The 13,285-nt window shown below is 36.7% G+C and overlaps 1 pseudogene; it reads right to left on the bottom strand.

Annotated features, from left to right (window-relative positions):
* LOC127415497 (bridging integrator 3-like) overlaps positions 1–13,285 on the bottom strand; it is a 111,368-nt pseudogene that overhangs the window by 62,770 nt on the left and 35,313 nt on the right.

Below are 13,285 nucleotides of genomic sequence, written 5' to 3'. Positions count from 1 at the left end.
GAAATATTTAGGATTCCACACAATTTCTTGGTCAGTAATCAAATAAGCAAATTTGTGACATTAACTCATTTTGTACAAAAGGTCAGATTTTCTTGCACGCACAAGATGCTCTTAGAAACATTGGCATACTAGATATCATAATCATCAGGTTTTGCACAAACTTTTCACTCAAACTGTTATGCTAATAATATCATTTGAAATGAAAAAGAACCTATTAAACTAAAAAAAGGCAAAATACAAGTGGACTCAAAGATCCCGTTTACACCTGGTATTAAGATGCGTTTTGGCCTAAACCAGGTCTAAACCGTTTTGTGATTGGATCATAAAAACCACATACAAATGTGGTCAAAAACGCATGTGACCACATCATATTTTAGGTGTAAATGCTAAAAAAAAAGAAAAATCATCCTAACTTAATATAAAGCCTCTGAAAGCAACATTTTTCAGCTTTTGTATGAAACCATTGATTCTCAACATGATAATGCACAGTAAAGGATTTCTAAGGAAAAAATGTACTAAAGTACATATCAATGTACATTGTGTTTAGCAGCGTGGCGTTTCGCAATAAACTGCACAATTTTTTTTTAAAAAAGCCATATCGGATGAAACTAAAGACTCTAATCTTTTGACTCAAACAGGTTTCAATGTAAAAACTTAATTAGGTTTCTTACCAGATGTTTCTCCCAGAGACAAACTCTGCTGTGGTTGGCGCCATGTTGTTTTGTCACATGACTCTGACTCTCTGAGATCAGTCGGTTTAAATGAATTTAAATTATGCGTTGCGTATAGCGAAGTCAAAATACAACATCCAAGAATGTGAATGTGGGGACGCACAAGGTTAATATCATGCAGTAATACAGTAACAGTGATTGATGTATGTTGTCATGAAATCAGAGACCCTCCCCTCCAAATCCAAACACAATTGGTCACAGGAGACGAATTGAGCGTCCAGGTCTAAACAACGTGTCTCGCCTGACCACATGTGATCAGATCAACTGAAATGCATCGTAATACCAGGTGTAAATGGGGTCAAAGTGTACAAGTGGACAGCCATTAACAAGGAAAATTAAAAATAGCATTCAATGTCAAAAAGGTTGCCGACCCCTGTCCTATACAGTACAATCCCTAGGAGTCCTACACATCCTCTGCCTCTTGCATGTTTTTTTATTAGATATTTCAGCCAATTTGATAATGCTTTCAGCTACCAGTGAGAGTGTAGGATACAATTCCACAAATATTATTGCACAATCAGAGCAGAAAATGTGAAAAAACATTGCAAAGATTCCATGTGGGCCTAGTAACAGCTAAAAGCTGATGCAAACCGATTAAAAAAATCTGCACCACTGAATTCTGTTTCATCGTATGACCAGTAAAACTGATATGACAGCTGAGAGGAGTTATATTTAAATAACAGTCATCAATCCAGTTTTACATTAGCTAAGAAAATCATGACATCTTGGATACAAACCTAAATCAGCCTCTGTGCTTTTCCTCATGTCTTTATGCAACTTCTTTGTAAGTTCTTCCAACCTAAAAGAAGAAAAAAAAAAAAAAAAGATTAAAAAACACAAACAATATATGCCATGGAAAATGATGGGAAACAGGACAGAATGTTAGAGAATAATAACAAGGTTTTTACTTTTTCTAAAGTCAATAAGATGCAACTAAATGACGGCAGAATTTTCATTTTTGGGTGAGCTCTCTGTTTAATGTTAGGGCTTCTAGAAAACCCCTAATCCCAAGTATGAGCTATAGTAATAGAGCCATCCAATTGCCATTAGCATCATTACGATCCCCACAATGTAGTGAAACTTGTAAATAAAGACTCTGTATATTACAAACTAAACGTAATAATCGCCCTAATTACATTCGAACACACGTCATATTATCATATTAAAGCATCACATGCTCTTCTCATATTTAAATCAGAGATAACACAACCTGAGCTATTTTAAAAAAGCTCATCTGTGAGTATCCATTCATGTTTCTGTACGAAAGTAGCATTTCCTGAGAGGCAGAGATCATTCACAGGGTCTTTTACTGAGGTGATCCATTCACACCCGTTGGGGTGTTAACAGCTGCAATTACCGCACTTTTGCATCCGACTCCACTGTGTGTTTGCGATTGTGAAGGGGGTGGGGGGTGTTCATTATAATCAATTAGATGGAAAATTAAACACAGACTGGGGGACTCCCCTGAGGCTCCCTTCACTGCACTTATTACAGCAATTAAGGAAAACCAGAGAACAGGGGAAATGCTGGTGAAACTGGTATTTTTTTGACTTTGGTATTTTTTTTTAAAGAAGGAAATGGGTGGGTTGAAATATATCACCTTTATATCAGGATATGAAAAAGAACGGAAAAAAATTATTGAAGAGATAAATGGGAGGAGGGAATCATGGTTAACTGGCAAGAAATAAGACGAGATAAAGGGCCCATTACGGTAGGTGCTAATAGAGTAGTGCTGGCCCAGCTGCTCCAGACAGCTGTCATGTGAACATGCTACCAGCACACCTCGTTTTAACATGTGAATGGAATTTAGAGTTAGAGCAGGTCACAAGACAACACATTAACACAAAACCCCTACTATTCTTACAAAGATAAGGAGGGTAGGAGAAGGTGAACAGACAATGTCATGGGCAAGTCCTATTGGCACGAAGCATTGATTTTCAGCATGACAAGAAGCCACTCGAGACGTTGTGCATTGTAATGATATAGTGCAAAATAGTGGTTATATCGTCAATGCCTAGTGACAACATATCCATAACATTTAGTGATGGGTTGTATTAAGCTTTATTAAAACAACTTATTAGAGCTTATAGTCTCAGAAAGCAATTGCTACCTAATTGCTCTATGTTCACTATTGCTTTCAATCATTTTAAAATTGAGAATTACATGAGATGTGAGTTAATCAAATGAATTGCAATAATCACACATTAATATTTGCTAAGAGAGGCCCCCAAATAAATAAATTCAAAATTAAAGCTGTCAAAGTTAATGCGTTAACGCATGCGGTTAATTAAAAAAGTTTAACATGTTATTTTTTGTTGATCTCGATTAACGCATTTACCGTTTAAAAAAGCATAAATCAGCAAATACACTGGTTGGAGTAGGGCGGAACCTTTGCGATATGTCAGCCCAGCCTCATTACACTGACACACACACCATAAACACACACACAACAGCCGTACTAGTGATCAAATGATGGGGAAAGGACCTCTTAACACTATTTGTTGTACAAAACAAGCCCTGATGGAAATTGTGACAAAAATCATGTACTTTGCATCCTCTGTAGGGCACAATTTATTTACCACAAAACCATGTCAAGTCTTAACTATCAGAAAAATGCAGAGTGAAAGCGCTTTTCATGTGGAGTTCAAAGCGGCACTTGACGCTGGCATTGATGCTGTGACGCGAATCGTGAATGTGGCTTCATGATTGCTAGAGCAAAGCGGCTAGTCTGTGGAGGATGAGAGTTTAGAGATTCAATGCGCATTACAATGCAGATGCAATCTAAAGTTACATAGTTCTTTCAATTAGTCAACCTTCCACTTAGACTTTGCGAAATATTTAATGATACTTGAATTGGTACAATTTTAGTGTATTTCTGTCTTTATACTGTGGAAGGATTTGTTTGGAAAATTTTAATAAATTATTACATTGTTACATATTGTTTTATTTTCTTTCCTAAGAAGGAAATAAGTGCATTTTGATAGGAAAAGGATATATTGAGTAAAACATCAGCACTTTCAAAATCTGTGATTAATAGTGATTACAAATTTTCATCGACTGACAGCACTATTCAATATATAATTAGCAAAATAATTGTAAATATGACATTTCAGACAATTCAAAGCCATTACATTACTGACAAAAGGTTAGACAAAAAAAACTTGGCTTCAGAAGTCAATATATAGTTTGCTTTATTTTCATATCATTCACAGCAATCCTTGAGGGCTGTTCTAACAGGTATGTGCTAATTTTGTTGGTCTATGTACACATACATCAGACGGACGCATTTGGAGTGTTTCACTGTTTTTTAGCATCTCACACGCGATGTGTTTTATACTTGCCTGTACAGCTGGAGTTGTGCTGAATACACCCTGCTGACTGAAACTCATAAACCATGAAGGTGGTACTTCAAGCTTGAAATGCTCAGTTGGTAGGAAAATTTAAAATGGAATTTGCATACAGTCAGGAGGCATGTTAATATTTTAACGTGTCATTTTTTAATATAATTCATCGCACTCAGGGGTGGACTGGGAAGAGAAATCGGCCCGGGATTATGCCCCCTTTGGCATATCGCGGCGCCATTTTGTGGCCTGTTCTGCATAACACGGCGGCTCATTTCAGTTTATTGCGGCCCATTCGGCCCGTTTCGCTGTTGGCCCAGTTCTCCCAATGGCCCCTGATCATCCCCAAAGTGCGTCAGCCCACCGGGAAAATGCCCGGTATGCCAGATTACCAATCCAGCCCTGATCGCACTGAATTAACAAATTCAATCAACAGCCCTAATATTTGCTATTGAAGTTTCCAAGACTTTTTGACATTTTATTAATTTCCATGAATTTTCCAGGTCTGAAAATCACAATTGTAAAAATCTTTGTAGATCACCCATACCAATGAAAACCCTGGTGGTACATCAGGGTAAGATGAAGAAAGTTCAGTGTTAGTAATTCATTATAAATAAACCACTGGTTTTTTATATACGCGTTTTCATGCTTATTACCGATATGCCGCTGGTTTTAATTTGGTTAACCAGCCAAACAAATAATAATATCGCCAGCCCATACATCGGTGCATCCCTAAAAAACAGAGAATCCATGTTTTTAATGGACATTGAGCTTCATCAGTGGCAGGTGATTCAATGTAGACACGTCTTAAAAGTGAATTGGTGAATCATGAAATAAAAACCCCACCACCACAAATAGTTTCACAAAGACAACCGGGGTGTGTGTTTTTACGTAATGAGAGGCGTTCTGATAGCAATCAAACCAGAGGAGCGGTCCTCTCAGACAAGCGCTCAGGCCCCTACATGTCTGTGCCCACCCCGTGAGTGCTTGTGTGTGTGATATATGCTTTATAACTATCTGTACTTAGACTCCACCTACACAAATGAAACTGAAGGGACAGGGTTAGCTGAGGCAACACAAAACACATGCACCTCTACAAGTGACCTTTGGCCAGATCCAACAAGAAAAGGGATATTACATGATATAAGTGTGCAGAACAGAAATGCTATTTGTAGGTTTGCTTCTTAAAGAGTCCTTAATATCTGTACTTCGGTGAATCTCATGAAAAACATGACCAGGTCGCATTTCACCCCAAAATCAAAAGAAAAACAAATATATTTTGCATAAAGAAGGACCATTAAGATTTTGTGCATTGTGACATTCATGAAAAGTTGAGTTTTTCTGTCATTTTCATTATTCCCAAACATTACTAATTAAATACTCTTTACTTTAATCTAATGATTTTGGTTTATTGAAATCATCATAATAAAAAATTATTTAAAAAAATACTGCACCGATGCATCCAGTCAGAGCAGAGAGATGGAAGTTAGACCCTTCCAGGAGGCAAAAAAATACTTTACAATTTAAATAATACATAATATTTTGTTTTACATTATGGTAAAGAAAATTAAGAATGTGAAATTATTTTCATTACAGTTAAGCACAATGTCTAAAATAAAATTCTTATTTTTTTCATTTGACTTCTGGCTAAAATACGACCCTGGACATTGTGAATTAATGTTAAGTAAATAACAGTAATTCGTGTGAATCTGATATATGTGAATTTACTTGGCCTACAAGCCCTGAAGCATACTGGACAAACTATGTTGGCCAAGAAATACACTACAGGTACAGTTCTATGGGTGAAAAAAAGGTGGGAAAAAAACACATTCCAGATTAAGGCTGGAAGCATTTTCTTGTCACTTCAGCCTCTCACCTGGAGCACTGAAAAACCCAGTAACCATGCGTTTATTGTATCATATAAAAGAATCACTTATATTTTTTATATGATGTGATGTGTCATTGAAAATGACAAAAGATGTGTCAGGGTCTCGTTGCAAACTAGACCACCTCATTGGTTTTAAACAAATAAAAAGGTTTCAGATCCAATGCCGTTCTATTTTTAAAATCGATGCTTTACTTCGGTTGAGTTTGTTGAGAAAACAAATATTTGAGTGATCTTTTTGTGAGCAATTGCACGCTAGCTAATGATACTCAAAGTTTTGTGAGCAACCGAACACAACAAATATAAACAGAAACAACGACAATGGACGTCAACTTACTTTTGGAGCTTCTCATATTCCCGCTCAAAGTCCCTTTCAACCTGTGGAAAAACGGAGAAGACATGTGAAAGTGGATAGAAAGATCTCTTTAAAAGAAGTGTGTGGGCAAACTGCTCTAGTTTTCTATGTGCTCTCATGGGTGTGTAATCACAAAAACAGCACCTACCGTGCAGCAGAACCTAAGCGTAAGTTAAAGATCATAAAGCCATATTGCCAATAGATTTATAAAGGCTCAACAATAAGGGTGGTTATACTTCACTTGCCCTGCCTATAGTTTAGCTTTTCCCACCAGAAAAAAACAAAACAAAAAAACATTTATTTTTAGCTACTTATTTGTATATTTGTCACAATAAATATGTACATTTGTCATTAAACTTTAAGCTCTTTACAAAAAATATTAATAATAATTTATTGTTTTCAGTTTAGAATAATAACTGGAACAGCTAAAATGTAACTCCACGACAACTACAAATTCATAAAAAGTGTTTTGTTGGAAAGTGATGGACTTTATACATTTTAAGTTTATAATTTTAAAGCCATTCTAATGAATGCTGTCCAATTTCGACAAAATCAAATCGAACATATGATTGCCAGTTAGAAAATGTTTTGTGAACTGATGAAACTACGGTTGAATTGTTTAGGAAGAACACGCAGCACTACATATGCAGTAAAAAGGGCACCGTATACCAACATAAAAAACATCATCCCAACAGTGAAGTACAGTGGAGGGAGCATCATGATTTGCGGCTGCTTTTCTGCTTGTCATCATCGAGGGAAAATTAATAACTAAGTTTATCAAGATATGCTACAGCATAATGTCAGAGTGGCTGTGCACCAGCTGAAGCTCAGTAGAAGTTGGGTGATGCAGCAGGGCAATGACCCTAAACATCGAAGTAAATCCACTACAGAATGGCTTCAAAAAAAGAAAATCCACCTTTTGAAGTGGTCCAGACAGAGCCCAGACCGTAACCCAACAGAGATGCTCTGAAACAACTTCAAGAGAGCCGTTCACACCAGATATCCTAAGAATATGGCTGAGCTGAAGCAGTTCTGTAAGGAAGAATGGTCCAAAATTCCTTCTGAATGTTGTATAGGTCTAATCCGCAACTACCAGAAATGCTTGGTTGAGGTTACTGCTACCAAAGGAGGACTGACCAGTTATTAAATCCAAGGGTTCACATATGTTTTTCACAGCACTGTGAATGTTTAATGGGATGTGTTCAATAAAGACATGAAAGATTATAATTGTTTGTGTGTTGTAAGCTTAAGCACATTGTGCTTGTGACTTTGATGAACATGAGATCACAATTGTATGACCAATTAATGCAGAAACCAGCTAATTCCAAAAGGTTTACATTCTTTTTCTTTCCACTATATCCCTTTAAGGAACCACGTAATTCCATTTTGCAAAAATGTTGCCATAGTCACGTAATTTTTGTGAGATCAGGCTGCATCGGGCCATCCTTTTTGTTTAGCCCTGTGTATGTAGAAAGAAAAAGTGCCTTGGACATCAGTTTGTTTTAGCGATTAGGTGAAATCTCAGAAGAACGCCAACAAGAACAAATAAAAAGATCCTGGAAAAGAATAAGCATAATCTTTCATTTGGAAATCAGCAGTCGCTGGAAGTCCTGTAATTAGTGCAGTACCATCCGATTGCCACACTAGCTTGTGTCGGTGCCACCCTACCACTGCGTGTAGGGGGTTAATGATACCATAATTGCAGCAGCAGGGGTTCCTGCCCTGTGGTTCGGTGGGCAAAGTCTGTAAATAAACAATATTTGGGAAGGCATACAGTCAGAACCCCGTTTACAGCCGCGCATCCGGCTTGTGGCCTGCCCACTCACGGATGACCATGGAAGGAAACAAAATGAGAGGTTGATTTACCTCCCTAAGAGGAGGAAGAGATTTAACTTCACTTTTTTGAGTCTTTTGAGATTTTTAGTGGATGTATAAAGGCAGTTCCCTTCAAATTTACACAGATGTCCTAACAGAGTAACCACAGGTGTAGTTCAGCACATATGGACATGTTCCTCTAATGCTTGACAACCAGAAAGTGTTCAAATACTTATTGTCTTTATTTTGAACACTGTATTTATATTGTTTTATCATTAAAACCTAACAAACTTCTGAAATCCCAAAAATTATTAAACAAGGGCTAATCTCCTTTTGTGTTTCACAGGTTTGGAACAACATGAGGGTGAGTAAATAATGACAACCTATATTTTTAGGTAAACTATCCCCATAAGAAAATTTAAACGCAAACTCTAATATTACATTTCTGGACATTTTAAGGACTGATATGTGGCCCTGCAAGGAAAGAACTCAATTTCTAACATTGTTTAGGATGACTGAAGCATTCATGCAAACAAGCAAGTGCATAGGTTAATTTGTCTAGCTATAAAGAGTAAAAATAACAAGTCTTGGTTTCAGCATTTCAAAATAAAATGTCCAGAAGGAAGTGTCAATTCAAAGTTCTACAGACATGATACCCATTTTTATCCTGTAACATTCATTACACAAGGAAACAGTGAAAATACAATCACAATTTGGTCCTAATAAATTGCCAGACATGGTCTCCTGCTTTTGTAGCCCATCCGCTTCAAGGTTTGATGTGTTGTTCATTCTGAGATACTATTCTGCTCACTACAATTGTACAGAGCTGTTATCTGAGTTACCGTAGCCTTTCTGTCAGCTCGAACCTGTCTGGCCATTTTCCGTTGACCTGTCTCATCAACAAGCTGTTTCCGTCTGCAGAACTGCCACTCACTGGATGTTTTTTGTTTTTGGCACCATTCTGAGTAAACTCGAGAAACTGTTTTGTGTGAAAATCCCAGGAGATCAACAGTTACAGAAATACTCAAACCAGCCCATCTGGCACCAACAATCATGCCACGGTCAAAATTACTGAAATCACATTGATACTCCATTCTGATGGTTGATATTAACATTTACCGAAACTCCTGACCCGTATCTGCTTGATTTTATACACTGCACTGCTTCCACACGATTGGCTGATTAGATAATAGCATGAATAAGTAGATGAACAGTTGTTCCTAATAAAGTGCTCAGTGAGTGTACATATTGATTTTTGTTAAACAAGTTGAATTATGTTAAATGTAAGCTTTAAAAGAAAAACTGACAAAGGGTCTAAGAACAGGACTAGCTAGTAGATTTTAGCACTTACCGTTTTTGAAACAATCTGTTTCTTTGGTTGTCCGATTTTGAAAGGAATCCTAGGAAAACAGAGAGGATTTTATATTGACTACTGTAGTTGTAATAAAACAACAACTCAACTTCTTATTTTTCTTTCTTTTTTTTTTTTTTTTTTTAAGATTTGTCACAACAACAACAAAAATGTATTAGATGAAACATTTGATTTAAAGACCCCATGAAAACACCCCTTTGACTTCTGGGAGTGGACCAAAAATACTGATGACTCAGGTTGCACTACAAATATTTTTGTCCAATCAAATGCTTTCTAGAATGAGAATGTCCCTTCCCCTGCAACTGACCATCAAATCGCAGGTTCATTGATGTGACAAAACTAAAGCAACGAGCCCTTTGATTATGTCCCACCCAAAATTCCTGTCAACACAGGACAGAAAACTGTGCTGGTCAAGCGATTTCATGGGTCTTTAAAGACCATAGCATGTCACAGAAACTTTGAGGTTTACTATGAAAACCCAAGAGGCCCTCAAGGGTGGATGTGTGTGATTTGAAGTGGCTGTTCACGTTGCCACAACTCTTCCTGTGGTCTGCTGGGGGAATCAGTATATGTGCAAATCTTACACACATGTATTTTCCTGTGGTCTGCTACTGCAAACTGGCATTCCCTCACAGAGCCTGTGCAGACTCAGGAGCACACATGATGCAGTCACATGCAAGAGTGCTGGACGCCAGTCAACCATATGAAGCACATGCCAGCAGACCACAGGTCACCTTCAGTTCACCATGGATTGTATTTCTGCTGCTTAGATCTATTTTATACTTGAAAGAAGTATTTTCACTATAGTCTGTCTCAGACTTTTGGGCCCACTGTTTATGCTATGTACTTTTGTATTTTTTGGGCCTTATTCATCAGTGACACATTAAATATGCACTGTGGACGCTCCTGATAGGGTTCTGTTCAATAAGAACAGATGGGCCCATGCATGATTGCCTTCAGCCCTAATAAAGAATGATTTTTCAGGAAGCCTTTTTCAATTTTCAAATTTGGACAGATCCTTGCCTTGACACCCAAACCCAATCCTCTGGATGTGAAGGCATGTTAACTTTGGATTGATTGTGTTCCCCATTCAACAATACCAAAAAAATACTGATACGCCTACATGTTGGCCTTCAGTAAGGTCACAATGGTTGGTTTTGTCTTAAGATAAATCTCATACAAGACAATCAACTTGTCTATATTGACACATTTTTCCATTCTGTCTAACGTTTTCCCATGTATTTGTTTTATATTGCTGTTAACTTACCAAGCGTAAACACAGGAAATTGTCAGAATAATATTGTCTGGAGTTTAACCTCATGCTAGTTAAAGCTATAGCATTACTTTGGACTTATGGAAATGGCATGGATTCATGAAGTTGCTAAGGGTCCCACCAGAATTATATTTCTTCCAGAACCCTTTCAATACTAACAGAACCCATTCAATTCTAACCAAACCCTACAGTTCTACCAGAACTAGGGATGTTAAAGAATAATCGCTAATCGATTATTTGTCATTAATAATTTGATCGATTAAGCTTATAGATCGTTGATTAATCAATTTCAGCAGAATGCGTTCAGTACTCATACCAGCAAGTAGAGAAAATACTGTCTATTCAGTCATCCACCACTACAGGGCACACTGATGCTTGCAGGCTTCATGTCATGTTCTTTAGCAACACAGAATAAAAAACACAGATGTGCATTCTTTACTTTCTTTACGTCATTTTTCTGTAGATGAACATTACGTTTACTTCAAACAGCGTGTTATTATTTGACTTAATTTCAAATAAAAATGTACAGTCTGACATATCCCAAGATCTACAATGTGAAGTTTTAATGAACTTGAATTTGTATCTCCTATACAAGTTATTATCGACAGTAAAATAAACAATTCACAAATTCATACTAAACACAGCCTGAATGAATTAAAAATACACTGAACTGAAAATATATTAGGAGAACATTTCAATACTCATATGTCTTAAGTGTATTTAAATAATATTTAAACAGTAGGCTAAAACGCACATACTTCTGTGGCAGTTTTATGTTTTCACGTTTCCTTCTACAGTAAGGAATTTTTCTCCAATGTTGATGTTTTCAAATTTGCATTATAGTGGTTCGTGAGTCAAAAAACAAACTTTGTATAAAGCTTTGATTAAAGAAAAATATGTCTTTTTGAGTTTCAAGCTGTTAACCACTTAGTTTATTATTGTTCTTGTTAATGATTAATACATTTTCATTCAATAGCATTAACAGTTGTCGATTAAGAACATTTCTTAAAATTTGAAACCCTAACCAGAACCCAACAGTTCTATCAGAACCCATGCAGTCTACCAGAATCCTACAGTTCTAAAAGAACCCTATACATTCTACCAGAACCCTACAGGTCTAACAGAACCCTAAAGTTCTAGCAGAATCCAACAGTTTTACAAGAACCCTACAGTTCTAAAAAGAACCCAATAAATTCTACCAGAACCCTACAGGTCTAACAGAAACCTAAAGTTCTGGCAGAACCCAACAGTTTTAAAAGAACGCTAAAGTTATAGCAGAAATCTTTTAATTTTAACAGAACTCTAAAGTTCTAGCAGACTGCAACAGTTGTACAAGAACCATTCAGTTCTAATAGAACCCTATAAATTCTACCAGAACCCTATAAATTCTAGAGAACCATTTAAATTCTAACAGAACCCTACAGTTCTAATAGAACACTATGATGTCTACCAGAACCCTAAAGTTTTAACAGAACCCTAACATTCTAGCAGAACGCAACAGTTTTACAAGAACCATTCAGTTCAAATAGAACTCTATAAATTCCACCAGAACCCTACAGTTCTAACAGAACCCTATATATTCTACAAGAACTCTACAGGTCTAACAGAACCCTACATTTCTGGAAGAACCCAACAGTTTTACAAGAACCCTAAAGTTATAACAAAACCCAATAAATTCTACCAGAACCCTACAGTTCTAACAGAACCCTAAAGTATTTGCAGAACTCAACAGTTTTACAAGAACCCTAAAGTTTTAGCAGAACCCTTTAAATTTTAACAGAACCCTACAGTTCTAACAGAACCCTAACGTTATAGCAGAACTCAACAGTGTTATAAGAACCATTTGGTTCTAATAGAACTCTATAAATTCTACCAGAACCCTACAATTCTAACAGAACCCAAAAGTTCCCAGCAAAACCATTTAGATTCTAACAGAACCCTACAGTTCTAACAGAACACTATGAAGTCTAACATAACCCTAACCAGTTCTGCCAGAACCCTACAGTTTTAACAGAACCCTATAAATTCTACAAGAACCTTACAGTTGTGCCAGAACCCTATAAATTCTACCAGAACTCTGCAGTTCTAACAGAGCCTTAAAAAAGTGCTGGAATGAAGCTTATGTTGTTTTATTTAGGAAATATTTTCTACTACTTGCTTGGCACGTACTGTAGGAGCCGAGGCATTAACTTTGATAATAAGGGTTTGAATCCAAGTCCCAATCTCTCTCTCCAAAATATTTTTCTGTCCACTTCACTGTATATCTCTTATAAAGAGACAAAAGCCAAAAAATAAAAAGGAATACAATTAGGGCTTACGACAGTCTACTCAAACATGCCTGGTTTAACGTTATATGATTAAAGGTGAGGAAACAAATTGGAAAGACACAAAATAGGTAAAGGTCAACCTGAGCCAAATAATTGATGACTGAGTGATGTACATTTGTGTGGGCAGAGTAAGATTTTTTTTTGCTTGAAGCACATTTGCTGCTTTACAAAGAAATAGCTGAGGTA

Source organism: Myxocyprinus asiaticus, chromosome 24 (assembly GCF_019703515.2).
Source record: "Myxocyprinus asiaticus isolate MX2 ecotype Aquarium Trade chromosome 24, UBuf_Myxa_2, whole genome shotgun sequence".
Lineage (NCBI taxonomy): Eukaryota > Metazoa > Chordata > Actinopteri > Cypriniformes > Catostomidae > Myxocyprinus > Myxocyprinus asiaticus.
The sequence above is the reverse complement of the archived record's forward strand: the minus strand, read 5'-3'. Positions and strand labels throughout refer to the sequence as shown.